The following is an 11,451-nucleotide window of genomic DNA, read 5'->3' on the forward strand; positions in this document are numbered from 1 at the left end:
GAGAAGAAGAGAGAGAGGGAGGAGGAGGGAAGGGGGAGAGAGAGGAGAAGAAAAAAAAAGATTTGGAGGATTAGTGACAAAGAGATTGAGGGAACTAGCTAGTATGTGGATAGACCCAAGTGTAAAAATATTTGTGGCCCATATGAATCTTCATTAACCTGCTGTGTAAGAGGGTTTCAATAAGCAAGTGGGCAAGCTGATCTTCCCTATGGATGTTAGCTGCTGTTTGTTCAGCCAACTCTGTTTGCTCAAGAAGCTTTTGAACATAGCGACCATGGCTGCCAGGATGGAGGATGTGCATAGGCTCAAAAAATTTTTTTCAAAAGCCTTTCTTTCACTAAGACTAATCTAGATACCATCACTGTTGAGTGTCCACTTTGCAAGAGCCGCAGCCAATCCTGGGACAGGCAGTCATCTGGTGCTAAGTTGATTACACTGAACTCTCTCCTTGATGGAGAGAGCAAAACTTTTCTTGAAAGCAGTAGGTATTTGTTTTGGATTTGGATTGGCTTTCCATACCCACCATGCTTCTGTCAGTACTGACTTGATAAAAGCCCTGCTCATACCAGCCCCAGTTTAGCTGGATGTTAAAATGAGATGATTTGTTTTTTTCAATGTCTACTTTCAGCTGGGTTCTTGTGAATCTTTCTTCCCTATTCCTTAATGATACCTTGGGCAGATCCCATAGCTTTCTGATCAATTTTAAGTATTAATGTTCCTTAGTTTATTTTTAATTTTAAATTTTATTGTCTATCGAATAAGTTACAGAGCCACAGAGTCAAAATACAAGATGCACAAAAAGGCATACACTGAAAAATCTCTCTCTGATTTTTCCTTTTGTTAGGTTTGGGAATGATATTGTAGTTCCATAGGAAAATGTCCTAATTTTTTAGAGATGGCTACTGAAATATTCAAGGGTGGTATGTCATGACATCTATAGTTTAACATATTTCAGCAGAGAGAGAGAAAGCAAATGTGGCAGAATGTGAACACTTATGAAATCGAGGTGAGTATATGAATGTTCATTATGCATTATACATAAGCCTTTGGGAGAAGATGTGTTTCAGAATTCAGATTGATTATAAGGAATCTCAGTTCAGTTCACTTCATGATTTGTCCCAGGTGAGTTTTAGTGCCAAATTTATGGAAAAAAATAATTTTCAGAATGTTATGGATTTTAGAACTGTGGATAAGGAATTCTGGATATGTACTAGATCTCTAACATTTTCAAAATAAAACATTTTTAAAGAAAAATCTCTATCCTACTCCTACCCCCATTCACCTGATTTCATTCTATGGAAACAGCCAAAACTATTGATTTCTTATGTAGCTTTTCAGAGATATTTTATGCATGTAGAAGCAAATATTTATTTATAATTCATCCGCATTATTTTGCACAAATGGTAGAAAATTATGCGTATTGTGCCCTATTTCGCTTGTTTTATTGAATAATAAATCTTGGAGTTTTTCCTATTGCCATAGACATAGATCTACCTCTATTTTTGACAGTTGCATAATATTCCATTATGCAGATTCATTTAGCCAGTCCTCTGTTGATGAGCAATGAGGCTATTTCCAATTGTTTTCTATTTATAAACAGTGCTAAACTAAATAGTTTCATCCATACATCATCTTACACATGTCTGAGATTATCTCTAGGATAAATTCCTAGAAGTAGAAATTCTGAGTCAAAAAATAGATGCATTTGTAAAATTGATATATGCTACTAAATTGCCCTCCAAAGTGGTTTTAAAAAGTTACAGCTCTCTAACAATTGCCAAAGTGATATCGCCTCCAATCTCACCAAACTTTTTGATCTGTGCCAACCTGATAGATAAGAAATGGTAAGTCATTGTAGCATTAATTAGCATTTCTTTAAATATGAACAAGATTGAGTAAATTAATATTCATGTACATTTTCTTTCTGTGAACAGTCTGTTCATATCCTTTCCCTTTTTCCTTTTGGTCTTTCTCTTGTTGACTTGTATGATCATCATATATTAAGGAAATTATCCTTTTGTGATAATTTGGAATTTTTCTATTCTACTTTGTAGTGGTTTTAGTTACAAAGAAATTTTTAATTTTTAAGTAGTTAAATTTACTAATATTTTATGGTTTTTGTGATACTAAGAAAGGCCTCCCTTGTGCTAAAACTATAAAATAAAATTCTCAGATGATTTCTTCTAGTACTTTTATGGTTTTATTTTTTTTCTATTTAAATTTTTGAACCACCTGGAAATTATCCAGTTGTAAGATGTGAGGTGTGGATTACACTCTGTTTTTTTTCAGATATCTACCCAGATGGCCCAGTACCATTTATTGAATAATCCATCTTTTCTCCACTGACTTGAAATGTCATCTTTATAATATTTGTGCTTAAATATTTGTGCCTACTTCAAGATTTTCTATCTTGTTTGTACTACAAGGTTTTATTCACTGTAATGCTAAAAGATAAACTGAGGCATAGTACAAATTTTAAGAATTTATTTCAGCAAAAATTGATTCCAATGGGCAGTGCCAAACCAGAAGTGGTTAGGAGTGCTCCACCAGCAGGAGCTCTGGAAAAACTTTTATAGAGAAAAGGTGGAAACAAAACAAGGAAATTATTGATTGGCTATAGCTTAAAGCCTAGTTTGTGACTGGCTGTCCTTAGGTTTTGATTTCATAACCTTCAGGCATTTACAGGTTTAGATTTTGGTTTGCTTACATAGGCTGCTACATACGGCATTAGAGCCACCTCAATCTAATGGTCTCCTTATTTAATTAACTTAACAGTGGCTTGTAAGATGTTTTAATACCTGGAAGGCCTATGTCTTCCTTGTTATTATTCTTCTCTGAGTTTTCCTGGCTGCTAATGCTTGTTTACTTTTCACATAAACTTTAGAAGCAATTTACCCAGTTCAAAAGCAAAATTCTATTTTAATTTTTATTGGCATTATATTAAATACCTAGAGTAACTAGTAAGAAAAAATTGATATGTCTCTTTCTCCATATCTTGGGTCAGTCAACAACATTTAAAGTTTTCTTATTATTGATCTTGTAATTTCATCAAATTAGTTTGTCAATGTTTTATCTCTTTTGCTGCTGTTGTAAATGGGGTCTTTTGTCCATTGTGTGTGTGTGTGTGTGTGTGTGTGTGTAGGAAGGCAATTGATTTCTCTTGTTTATTTTTATAAATATATTTAATTTTATAAACAAATCCTGGGGTACCTTTGTATATCTAATATGATGATAATTTTTACTCCTTCTTTCAAGTGTATTTATTTCCCTTGCTAAATACATTGTCTAGTTCCTCCAGAATAATATAAAACAATAGTAATGACAGTGGACAGCTTTCTAACATGTTGCTTACTTCAAAGGGGAGGCATATAATGTTTCCTCTGAAAAGCAGGATGATGACGGTTGATGTAAGTTACGTATGTTTTATTATGTTATGTAAGGAACCATCTGTTCTTTTTTATTAAAATTTTTTTAAATGTCAAAACTGGATGTTAATGTAAGCAAATGTCTTTCCAACATCTGTTTAAATGTTTATATGCTGTTTCTCCTTAGATATGTTAATATGGTGAATTACGTTTGAAGATTTCTTAAACAATTTTTCTGCTCATCCCCATTTTGTCATGGTAAATTATTTGTTCCTTTAATGTGCTGCTGAATTCTGTTTTCTACTGTTTTACTTAAGATTCAGCATAAGGAGAATAAAAATATGTGGTTTTCTTGTTGGTAGTCTATTTTGACTTTCAAGATCAATATTCAGATTGTTTCCCTCCAAAATCTAGTATTCTTTTCTTTTTCTCTGTTCTGGAACAGTTTTAAATGCATTGGAATTATCCGTTCTGTAAATGGTTTCTTAGAATTCACCTGTGAAACTATGTCTGATGCTTTTAGGGAGGTAGTTTGTTGACAACTTTTTATGTCTTCAATTGTAGCTGGTCTGTGTGGATTTTCTTTCTTCTAAGGTTCTTTTGGTATGTTATATTATCTGGAAATATATACATTGAACCAGGTTTCTAAGTTATTTTGCATAGCGTTTAATAAAGTGGTGTTTTAGAATTTCATCGGCATTTGCCGTTACAAACACTTCTGGCTGTGACCAGCGACGGAGAGCGTTGCAGGAACTCGTCCCTGAGAGAAAAGCGGACCTCAGAGTTGAAACTGGAGCGGAGAGGGCCACACGTCTGCCACCTCACTCACACCATTTCAGCAGCGCGAGCCGTTTCAGCCAGGGCATTTGAAAGTTCTCGGGAACTGGAGGTGCCAGAGAAGGAAGGAACCAAGGAATTGGACTTAGAGCAAAAAGGAGACTGACAGAGTGAAAGGGCGCAGCCGCGGGATTTCTCGAGGGGTGTGGGAGAGCAGGGGCCTCAGGATTGTGCCCCGAGTGTTCCCCTCCCTCGCGCTCCCAGCCCTCTCCAGCGCCTGCTTCAGAGCGCGCAACGCCTAAGAGGTGCCAGAGGAGTGTTTATTAAACAGCTCTTCTTTCCCACTGTGTCGTTCTTGCTGCTTCGGACTCCACTGATTCCTAAATTTTGTTCTTTCTGATTCAGAACATTTTAAGCCTAGAAGGACCTGGGAACTCATCCAGCAAAGATTGGAGATCAACTCCTCCATTGCTCTTTGCCCTGAGATTCCATCCTATCCCTCCCCCCAGGTAAGGGTCCTGCCTTGAGTTTTCTGAATAGTCGCCAGAAAATCCCCGAAGCCATGAATTTTGAGGGTCTTTACTAAGGTTCTTAAAGGGGTGACCCCCAAACGGTTGAAAATCTGTAGGTCCAAGATGAGGGGCTCCTCTCCTTGCCCAGCCACTATTAAATGCACACACCCCTGTGCGTTTTAGCGCCCCCCCCATCTCCTCCAGCCGAAAAGACAACACATTTTTGCAATCTGGGATTTTACCTTTTAATGCTTTCATATTCTTCCCTCTACTGCCACCACAGAGCTCAGCGCGGTGGGGGGTCAGCATCGAATATAAAAATGACTCCTGAGTCCTATGTAACTGGCCATTAATTGTCTTATGCAGATGTGCTTTAAGAAAAATGATAAAAGCTTATATGCTCCTCCACCTACCACTCCCTTCAAACATTGCAACAGCAAATTCCATAGTAATTGAAAAGCCCTTGGACCCCCAATTCAATTCTTAAAAAAAAAATCCACACCAACAGTTCGACGTGTAGTCCTCCAAGCTACTTATAAATGAACATATAATTGTATGTCTACTTCTAGAATTATATTTACAAAAATAGAAACTGCTATACATTACTGTTCTGCAGGGTACTTTTTATGTCAGTTGCCATCTGTTTTATAGGTCCCATCCTTTGTAACCAACACTACTACTTTGATCATTCTGTGACAAATACCTTGATGAACTTATGCAAGTATTTCTATAGGATACAGTTTTAGAAATGGAATTGCTGAGTGATATCCATTTTTTTTAAAGTTAGGTTTATTAAGACATAACTTGCATATGGTAAAATTCACCTTTTTATGTGTACAGTTAGATGAATTTTGACAAACACTTATTGTCATGTAAAGACTGCTACAATCAAGGTGTACATTTCCAGCATCCTCCAATATTCCCCTTGTTCCTTTTTAGTCAGTCTTCCCTTCCACTCCCAGCCCCTGATAACAACTGATCTGATTTTTCACTCATATTCTTTGCCTTCTCTGGGATGGAATCATATAACATTAGGATTTGGGTCTAGTTTCTGGTTTCTTTCACTTAGCATACTGCTTTTGAGATTCTGCTATGTTGCTGTCTGTATCAGTGGTTTGTTCTTTACATTGTTGAGTAATATTCCATTGCACTGATGTACCACAATTCACTTATCCATTCACCAGGTGATGGACATTTGGGTTGTTTCCAGTTTTTGTCAATTATGAATAACGCTGCTATAAACATTCACTCACAGGTGGACATATGTTTTCATTTCTCTTGAGTAAATACTCAGGATTGTTGAGTCATAGAGTATTTGTTTAATGTCATAAGAAACTGCCAAACTGCCTTTCCAAGTGGTTGTACCATTTGGTATTCCTAGTGACACTGTATGAGAGTTCCAGCTGCTCCACATCCTCGTTAGCATTTAGCATTGTTAGGTTTATTATTTTTTTAAATTTTAGCCATTCTAATACCTGTGTAATGGTATTTTATTGCAGTTTTAATTGAATTTCCTTCATGACTAATGATAATGAGATCTTTTCATGTGCTTATCTGCCGTCTATATATTTTCTTTGTTGAGGTCTAAATTCAAATCTTTCCCCCATTTTAATGGGGGATGGGATTGTTTTCCTATTGTTAAGTTGTAAGAGTTCTTTATATAATCTGGATACAAGTCTTTTTATCAGATATGTGCTTTGCAAAAATTTTCTCCCAGTCTGAGGCTTGTCATTTCATTGTTATTAACAGTGCTTTTCAAAGAACAGAAGTTTTAAATTTTGATAAAGTCCAATTTTTCTATTTTTCTTTTATGTTTTACATTTTGTGTCCTAGTTTAAAATATTTTCCTAACTCAAAGTCATAAAGATTTTCTCTTTTCTTTTAGAAATTTTAGAGTTTTAGGTTTTATTTAGGTCTATTAGCCATTATGAGTAATTTTTGAATATTGTGTGAAGTAAGAACGGAAATTCATCATCTTTTCCCTCCCATGGCTGCTGCCCAATTATTGCAGCACCATTTCTTGAAAAGACTCCTTTCCTTCTAGATTCACTAAATTACCTTGGCACCTTTGATGAAAATCAGTTGACTGTAAATGTGCTAGTCTGTTTTTGAAGTCTGACGTCTACTTTTAAAAGGGTGATAAATGATGTGCCAATTTGCTCTCTGAAAGGCGTTTTACTCTCCCTCCAGAAGAGTGCGACAGCGACTTTACAGACGAATCCCGGTTCATTTGGTCAGTTTTCTCCGCCAGGAACAGAACTTGGGACCTACCCTCCAGTTTCCTTTATCTTGACCCAAACCCAGCTCTTCTGAGAGTCTCAGGAGCTGGTGCCACCGCACAGCTTGGAGGTAAACGTCATAAGAACGTCCGTTTTCGTCAGAAACTCTTTAAGATGCTGCCGATTCATTTCAGTTTATCACGATACACACCGCAAGGCAGCTGTCCTCTTGTGGAACAGTCAGCATTATGGACTTTGAATCCCACGATCCGAGTTCACATCTCCCTGCGGCCTTGGGGTTCGGTTTTGCATTTACCTCTCTGGTAAATGACTTGGAGCAGCCCATTTCTCCCTTCTCTTGAGTAAAACTCCTTTCCGACTTAATGATATGCTCAGCTTCAAGGGGTGAGAAAGTTGTATTTCACAGCGAAGGAGTTCTCAAGTCAAAATTTAATGCCTCTTTTCTGTGACCCAAAGCGGGCTGAGGGCTGGAGAACTCAGAAATGGACATTTCCCTTAGGAAGTTTACAGACTCCCCGGGAGCCGGGCGGAAAGGGCGGGTTGGTAACATTTCTCGGGGAGCAGGGCTCCGGCCTCCTGATCCTCCCAGGGAGGATCCTCTCCCCGCCCCCGCCCTGCCCCGAGGCCCGCTCACCGACGCGCGGAGCCACCGGCTAGGTTTGACAGATTTGTACATAAATTCTTCGTTCTTTATCTGAAATTCAATTTTAACTGGGCGTTCTGTATTTTATCTGTCAACCTTACCGCCGACCTCCGGCCGGCGGCGGGTGCGCTTTCTCCACTGCGGGGCATGCGTTCAGATCATTCCCCACCTCTGGGGGAGGGGATCTCCTCATTCACCCAGCAATCGCGCTAGTCCGCCTTCTTCCTTCCTCACCGCCCACCCCAACCCCAACCCGAGGCTGGAAACGCCTCGAAAACCAGCAGAGGACGGAGAATTGGGGAGATCAAGTTCCGGCTGTCCAAGCGCTCAATCCTCCCGGAGGCGGGAAAACTCCTCACCGGGCCGGGCCGGTAGGCGGCGGGGCGGGCCGGGCCGGGAGGCGGGGCGTGGCCGGGAGGTGGAGGGGCGGGGCCCGTCTAGACAGGTGGAACGCCCCCTGCGGTCGTCCGTGCTCCCGCGCCGGGGCTTCTGGGCCCCCGCACCCGGGAAAAATGGAGGAAACCTCAGTCTGCGTCCTCTCCAAAGTCTCCCAAACGCCCACAGCCGCAGCACCGGAGAATGATTCCCCGAAGCCGAGGCTCACGGACAGGAAATGTCCACTGGAAGAGTAAAAATCTGTCTAAACGGAAAGGAAGGAAATTGGCTCTGACTGAAAAAGAAAAAAGCAACGCTGCTGTTGTCAGGCTGGAAACAGACACCGGCAAAGGCAGCTGCAAAGTTAACAGGAACACAGTTTGCCCCGGATCACGCAGCGGCTGCAAAACGCCACAGCAGCCCCCTCCTTGAGAGTATGATTACCGCCTTACAACGCTCCAGAAGCGCCCTTATGCACCCACCTATTATTGGGGATACCTAAAGCCGCCCTCTTTTCATGACAATACCCAATCCCTAGTTAATCCCCGGTTCTCCTCATCCTGCTTTTGCAACAGCCGCCAACCCAGCTCTCCGCTTCACTTAGAGCCTCCTCAGAACCCTTCAGCGGAAACTCAATTCTTAAGCAAAGACGCTTCTCATTCCTCTTGTTGAGCGGCACTTCCCGGTTACTCTGGAGTATCCTGTCCCTGCGTTGATTCAATAAACTGATTTTGTCAGACTACAGGTTTGTTCCTGGCGGTGTTTGGCTGGTGTCTTTAACACCACGTTAGTTTGCTCTGTGGGTTCTAGCTTTGGGGACATGGACAGAGTAGGGGTAAGAGTGAGTAATCCTGGAGGAGCTGAGAGAGTTCAGCATAGACACTCATGCCGATGTTGGAAAGATGGGAGAAACGCCGGTCTTAAGGAGAAAAGATGTTACTAAGATGGACAGAAACTAGGTTAACCGTGTTTTGAAACAAAACAAAACTAGAGCAGCAGTGTCAAACTTTAGCACAAATCAGGATTACCTGGAGAGCTTGTTAAAGCATAAATTGTTGGGCCCCCGCCTTGGAGTCTGTATTTCCATCAAGTTTACAGGCGATGATGATGCTATTGTGTGGGGGAACCACACTTTTGAGAACCACTTTTGAAAACTAGAGTAATCTCATCTGTTGCATAAGAGCTAATGCTTTGAATCCAGCGATCCAATTTCAGACCTCTGATTTAGATATTTTAAATTTTCATTCTAATAAAACAAACGAGTTCTACCCTCAAACCACACAAAGGCTCAACCTCACGAACCCTAGAATCCATTAAATCTTAAATATTTAATCAGCCCAATTTATAAATTGCTGGTGGTTATATAGAAAACTTGTAATTCAATATGTAAAATTAAGGCCACCAAGTTTATGAGAACTCAGGATTCCTAATTTTTTCCTTTTCACTGCGGGTGTTTGTGCTTCCATTTAGATGGCCTGTGACAATGCTAGTTGAAATAATAATCCCTATTATAGGGCTGCCTAAGCAGCTATGGTCTGGTCTCCTTTCCATCTTGTTGATTGGGCGTGTAAATCATACAACCTCTATGGAGGAAATGTGGCATTATCTTAAAAGTAAAAAAATCATAGAACACAGCATATCTACTTCTAGATATTTATATTTCAGATATAGACAGACACACATGCAAAACGGCATATCCAAAAGGGTATACGTGACACTAATAGGACCCAACCTGTGGGAAGGATAATTGGTGACAAAACTTTGCTGTATAGCTTTTTATACTTTTTGAATCATGTCAATGTAGTACATATCAAAGAAATGGAAATAATAAAATAAATAAAATGAAGAAATATGTTATTCTTTTTTTTTCCTTCTAAAGGTCTGCCAAGATGGAAGTCACAGGTAGAAACTACACAATACCCACATTTTTCTTTGCTTTTCTCAGGAAGAAATACTTAGCCCTAACTGGAACTGTATGGCATGTACTTTTTAGTTTTGTCGTATCTCTAAGAGACACATATGCCTCCTTGTCAAAGACAGGGGTCCTTAGACAATAATGTTTGCTTTTAAAGTTAGCATTGAAGATATAACAAAAATTGCAGTAGAGATAAAATTAGCCTGAAAACGGCTTAAATAACCATATAGTTCAGTATACATAATTTCATGTGCATTACTCTATGGACAACTTTATCAATTCCTTTAAATTTGTTAGGCAATGTTTCTTTATGGTCCTCAATTAATTCGTGAGTTGTGTCCTCAATGGGGAGTCTCTGCTAAGCAAAACTTCGAATGAAAATTTGGTAGGGGAATGAAACATAAATCAAATAAATCAATTGATAAATTAAGTTCACAGCCACGGAAAGCGCTACTGAGAAAGCAGAGAACAGGGAGGATTAGAGGAAATTACTCAGCTGGGTGGTGAGTAAGGAATTAACTCACCAAAAGGAGGTGCTTTCCCACTGTAATGCTCAGCCAGCCGACGAGGATGGGATTCGAACCCACGCGTGCAGAGCACAATGGATTAGCAGTCCATCGCCTTAACCACTCGGCCACCTCGTCATGCAGAAGCACCGGCCGTTCAATTTCCTCCTCCCTGCAGTACTCCCACACAGTTTGTAGCAATGTATCTCGTTGCCTTTTCCCTGGCTTAATCTTCACAACCACAGTCTGAGTCAGGTGTCTTAAAGTGCATTTCACCACCACCACAAAACTGATGGACGACGCTTAGAGTGGTGCAGTATTTGGCTCATACCTAATAACAGGTAGAACCAGGCCTGGCACACATTATTAGACGCCAGTCAACCCTGACTCGCCGACTCAGCTCCAGCCCGCAGCCCTGCGTGCCTCGGAGACAAACTCTCCGACCTCCACAGAGTCCCTCAGCAGCTGCGTTCGCATTCGAGGAATTCATTTTCTTGCCTCTTGATCAAAAGGTCTGGGATTCCTGCTTTCTGAGCGGTACCAGAAACCTGACTCTGCGATTCCTTCTGTTTGCGTTTGTAATATGCCCGACGGCCAGAAGACGCTCTCATTTCTCTTTCGCTACCCTCTCTAGGACTTGGCATTGATCAGTCTATGATAAATCAGCAACGGGCGAGAATGTGTTTCGGAAAAAAGTAGAGAAGTGCAAAAGCCCTTAGGGGGAGTCGTTTGTATCATAACTCAAGATCGGCAGCACTGGGCAGGGCGGGTGGGGTGGGTAAGGCCCGATGCAGGAGTCAGAGTGCAGGATTCTGGTTGTGGCTCTTTCCCGAGCCACATCACTAACTCCAACCCTGACTTTGGGAGCCGAACTGGGTAACCCCTAACGTCCCTTCCGGCTCCGAGAACCTCAGTGGTAATGTGACCCTCAGGAAGCCTCTTCGCTCGTGAGAGTTTGTGTGCTTTTTTATATTTAGTGCAGAATTTTGGAAGGGGGAACTTTCTTTTCTACCAAAATGTTGGTGCTTTTTCGCTCCCTATCAAACCTCTTAGCTCTGTTCTCAACTTTGTTGGGAGGGACTCTTTTCTCTCTCACCCATATTCACCGAATTTCAAAA

The 11,451-nt window shown here is 40.6% G+C and overlaps 1 non-coding gene across 1 annotated transcript; it reads right to left on the reverse strand.

The window, feature by feature from the left end:
- Window positions 1-10,389: 10,389 nt before the first annotated feature.
- TRNAS-GCU (transfer RNA serine (anticodon GCU)) lies at window positions 10,390-10,471 on the reverse strand. The gene has a single exon. It is a non-coding gene; the product is annotated as a tRNA-Ser (tRNA).
- Between the last annotated feature and the right edge of the window lie 980 nt (window positions 10,472-11,451).

The sequence above is a fragment of the Equus asinus genome, chromosome 8, assembly GCF_041296235.1.
Source record: "Equus asinus isolate D_3611 breed Donkey chromosome 8, EquAss-T2T_v2, whole genome shotgun sequence".
NCBI classification, from domain to species: domain Eukaryota; kingdom Metazoa; phylum Chordata; class Mammalia; order Perissodactyla; family Equidae; genus Equus; species Equus asinus.